Source organism: Meles meles, chromosome 7 (genome assembly GCF_922984935.1).
Source record: "Meles meles chromosome 7, mMelMel3.1 paternal haplotype, whole genome shotgun sequence".
Taxonomy (NCBI): Eukaryota; Metazoa; Chordata; class Mammalia; order Carnivora; family Mustelidae; genus Meles; species Meles meles.
The window spans coordinates 27,624,346-27,628,988 of NC_060072.1; the positions used below are offsets into that span (position 1 = coordinate 27,624,346).

The 4,643-nt window shown below is 41.7% G+C and overlaps 1 non-coding gene across 1 annotated transcript; it reads right to left on the reverse strand.

Annotated features, from left to right (window-relative positions):
* Positions 1–3,343: 3,343 nt before the first annotated feature.
* LOC123947776 lies at positions 3,344–3,450 on the reverse strand. Its single transcript, XR_006819818.1, has one exon. It is a non-coding gene; the product is annotated as a U6 spliceosomal RNA (small nuclear RNA).
* Positions 3,451–4,643: the final 1,193 nt, after the last annotated feature.

Sequence of the window (4,643 nt, forward strand, 5' to 3'; positions counted from 1 at the left end):
AGATGGTTCCTTCCTTCATCACCAATGCTTCTGCCTCCTTACTGGGAGACACTCTCTTCGGGATTCCGTAGCACCTGCCATGTTGCTAAATCTATGTGCTCCTTGATAGATTTATTGATTAAAATAATGAATAATGGATCCCATCAAGGGTTTCCCAATAGTGTTGTCATGTGATGGAATGGGAGAAGGGAGGCATGCATACTTCCTGCTAACAGGACCACTGAAAAGCCACTAAAGGAAGTGACAGTAGTGAAGACAGGTAACAAAAGCCCAGAAAACTCTTTTGTGGTAGGACCTCAGAGGATAAGACGTGCTGAGGAGAAAGGGCACATTTTGACTTCAGCAAGGAGTAATTTGAAAGATGACCCTGTAAGTTTCTTCTCAATCAGTGGGCAGGAAAGACTTGGAGATAGAGAGCACGACTTCTCAGAAGACACTGAGATGCTTGACAAATGCCATGACCAAGAAGCAACTGTTGAGACCATGAAGAGCCAGGCTTAGAAATCCAATTCCATAACCCGTTAGCTCTGTGACCTTGGCCAGATTATCTGACCTCTCCAAGCTTCCTTCTCCTTCTCAGTGACTCACACAGATGGCTCTCGTGTGAACAACAAATGCCCCAGTCTTCCCCCGGGGGGAGCTTCCTGTGAGGCAGTGTGGTGATCCTGTCCATCCAGTTCCCCTCCCTGGGGAGGATTACAGGTCCCCACTCCTCTGATGGTGAGGTGGGCCTTGTGACTTTCTTGGACCTCTGAAGCGTGAACAGCCATGCCTGGGGCTGCTCTAGGCAGACACCTGAAGACTCAGCGAGGGCTCTGCCCTAATCCCTCGTGTCTTTACAGTGAAGACTGGTAACATTCCAGCGGGTGGCTGCTCCTTCAGCTTGGGTCCCAGAGCGGGGACACCAAGCCACTGAGACGGGGGTGGTTATTATGGTACAAAAATGAAGTTAACCTGATTGATATAGGGCCACTTAAATTTAGGAAAAGCTTTTATAGCCCACCTTTGCCCATTTGTAACATGATATGAAACACTGCCTCGTGGGTTATATTACAGACTTGGATTAAGAGTATCGATGCCCCATGCTTGGGTAGGCCAACAGTGCTCTTATGCTATGGTCTGAATATTTGTGTCCTCTCAAATTCACATGTGAAATACCAAGCCCTAGTGCGACTGTATTCAGAGGTGGACCCTTGGGAGACCAGGTCATGAGCATAGAGCCTTTGTGAGTGGGTTCAATGCCTTTATAAAAGACGTTCCAGAGAGATCTCTGGCTCCTTCTGCCATGTGAGGATACAATGGGAAGTCTGCGACCCAGAAGAGGACACTCTCCTGACCATGCTGGCGACCTAATCTCGGACTTCCCCCTTCTGGAACGATGAGAAATAGATTTCTGCTGTTTAAGAGCTGCCCACTCTGTGACAGTTTGTTATAGCCACCCCAGCAGACGAATACAACTTATGTGTTTTGAGGAGGAGTGGATGTTTCTCTAGACTATTTACCAAAAACTGAATTTAAACATGTTCTGAAGGATTGAGAGATCCTGAGATGTTTATCTAATTCCCAGCACTCCATTCTTTCTCCTGCTTTTCAAAGCATTTCTTACTCAAATCTGTTTTCAGAGGTCACCAAAGATCTTGTTACTTTCACCTAACTTCATGCTTGTTTCACTGTATTAAATACTCCTTCGTCTCTCACTTTGAGCATCATTGCAAAGAATCTCCTATCTGTAAAATCTTGCCATCTGCCCCAACTTAGAAGCCTTCTTTCATGATATCTACGCTTCTTTCTCCTCAGCATTTATCTCAATTGGATGATATCATTGGCATCATTATAGCATCTGTTTCTCCCCCACTGGACTGAAAACTCCCCCAAACTAGGGACAGCATCTAATTCTATAGATTAACATGTACAGGGTCTCAACCCCACACCTAAGCACTTAGTAAGTGCTCAGTAAATCTCAATCTATGAGGTTTTTTTGAATGGCTTTTAAAAATTAAATCTTGCTCCATGAGGAGGGGCTGGGTTTAAAAGGTTGAAGTAAAAAAGTGGGGGAGGAGGTCTAAATATTTACTCAGGAAATAAATAGTATCTCTCAAACCAGAGGTGTAGGTTCTCCTCTCTTTTCCTTCACACAGAAGTCTTATTAAGGGTGTTGATAGATGTGAAGGTTTATTTTGTTCTTTTCTGAGAGCCTGGCACTTCGTTAGAAGAATAACTGAACTGTGTAATTAGCCTACACAAACTGTTGCCATGAATATTGCTTTAAGTTGAAGTAATTTTACAAAACAGACTTGGAAATGGCATTTCCATGCATGCAGAATTTTGTGTTCATAAAACCCACACAGGAGGGGTGACAGTGGCAAACAGGAGTCACAAGTTATTTTGGAAGATGTTGACTGGCAGAGGATAAGATGTCTCTTTCATGGGAGGGTATTCATGGAACATTCTCGGGCACAATAGCACACGCGCACAAATCAGGGAGCCATACCGAGCTCTCCTGGAAGGTGGGTGAATATTTGCAATGAAGTTGGGTCATCCCAGAAGGATCTTACGTTTGTGAGCTCGGAAATGAAATCCATCAGCAGTGAAGTCTCCAAAGGCTTGGCCTAGTCCTTGATGATACCGAAAAGACTGTTCACAAAACCAAAGCTTTTCTAAGGGCCAGGGAGAAAGAAAGCAAGAGTAGTCACCCTTCCAAGGGTAAGGAATCAAAAATTGATGAGCTTCAGGTATCGCTCTTAGACATATTTTCCATTTCGTATTTATCTCCTGGCAAAATTCAAAGACTTCTTTTTTCTCCGCTCTCCAATATATATTTTCTTATCAGTGTATCTTACATATAAATTACTGTTGGTATCTCTCTTCCTTTTTAGAAGAAAGATATTATTTATTTATAATATATGTGAGAAGAGGACATTTATTTGAAAATAAATATTTACGAAGATGATGGAGATTTTTTTAAGAAAAGATTTTATTTATTTGACACACAGAGAGATCACAAGTAGGCAGAGAGGCAGGCAGAGAGAGAGGGGGAAGCAGGCTCCCTGCCGAGCAGAGAGCCAGATGTGGGACTGGATCCCAGGATCCTGAGATCATGACCTGAGCTGAAGGCAGAGGCTTAACCCACTGAGCCGCCCAGGCGCCCCGATGATGGAGATCTTAAGAATGTGTTTAACTTTTTTTTTTTTTTTTTGTATTCAGCATTACTTATTGAGGAAATTCATATATTCCACATTCCTTCTTGAGCCCTGGCACTGTCTTAGATCTTCTGAATACAGCACTGAACCAGGTGGGTTCCTGAGTAAATTCTAGAGGATGTTCCAGAGCTTGTATTGTAGAAAAAAATATGGAATGCTTCACAGATTTGTGTGTCATCTTCGTGCCGGGGCCATGCTAGTCTTTTCTGCATGGTTCTAGTTTTACTATGTGTGCCACTGAAGCAAACACTGTGTTTACTTCTTAAATGGCTACAGAAAGAGGGAAACTGTTACTGAAGGCCCAGTAATATCTACAATCTATCGGAAAGATGTCAATGGACATTTAGATTTCCTGCTTATTAATCCAAACTCCTGATCATGATATTATATGGGGATGGAATATAGAACAGAAGCCACAGGCATAGAATAAGCGTACATTTTCATGATCCTCCAGTGAATTTGAAAACATGGCTACTGGAATCTACCCACTGTGACTCATCTGACTCAACTCCTCTAGGTTTGCAAAGTCTCCACACAGCCACATCCAGGAGATATTCATGAGTTTGTAGATATTTTAATGTATTCATGAAGATCTTTTAAACAAATGCAATTACTTTCTATTTTCCAATTTTGAAACTTGCCCTTTGCAAGAACATTAAACATCAACCTCCTGAGTATAACTTTACAAGACAATGTAGAAATCAGTATTTTCAAGGTTTAAGAATTTTCCTAAATACAAATGATGACATTTAGGGCCCATAGGACAAATGGGAAATGAGCTGTTCTGTACAAAGTCGCTGTTGCTTGTGCAAGCCCTCACAGATGCTTGTTGGATGTAATCTGTTCAAATGGGCTTTCTCGGCTTCCCAGGGCCAAAGAAATCTCAAGGCTTCTCTTCCTGCCAATGGCACTAACTTGAGACCAAAACAACATTCATAATGAGTTCTCATTTACTTCTTCCTCTGCAAAAGACCCAAATATCTTGTATGTTCAAGAAATTAAAAATAGACAACTAATGAGTTAGTATCTGATAACTGGGAAGATGTTTAGATTTGGATAAAGGCATTAAATATTGGTGAAACATTAAAGGAGTCTTTATGTTTTTATTACCTGATCTGATTCCTCTATACAACGGGAAAAACTGCAGCAAGTTGAGAAGGAACTATAATTCTCACAGATAACTTGCCCTCATTCTAGAAACTAGAGATCAATTTTTTGAAACAGGCCTATTTTGTAGAAATACGATGAACATTCAAAGGGACCAATTATTTCAAGGAGTTTAGGTGTAAAAAAGCTGGACTTTAGACCACCAATCTTCTCCAGTTTCCATTCCATACGTTAATGCAGTGAATGTTTCTAGAACTTGCATCAGAACTACCTAGAGACCTTGTTAAGTCAAAGATTAGTGCCAATCCCCTACATTTCTGACTCATAGGTCTCTGA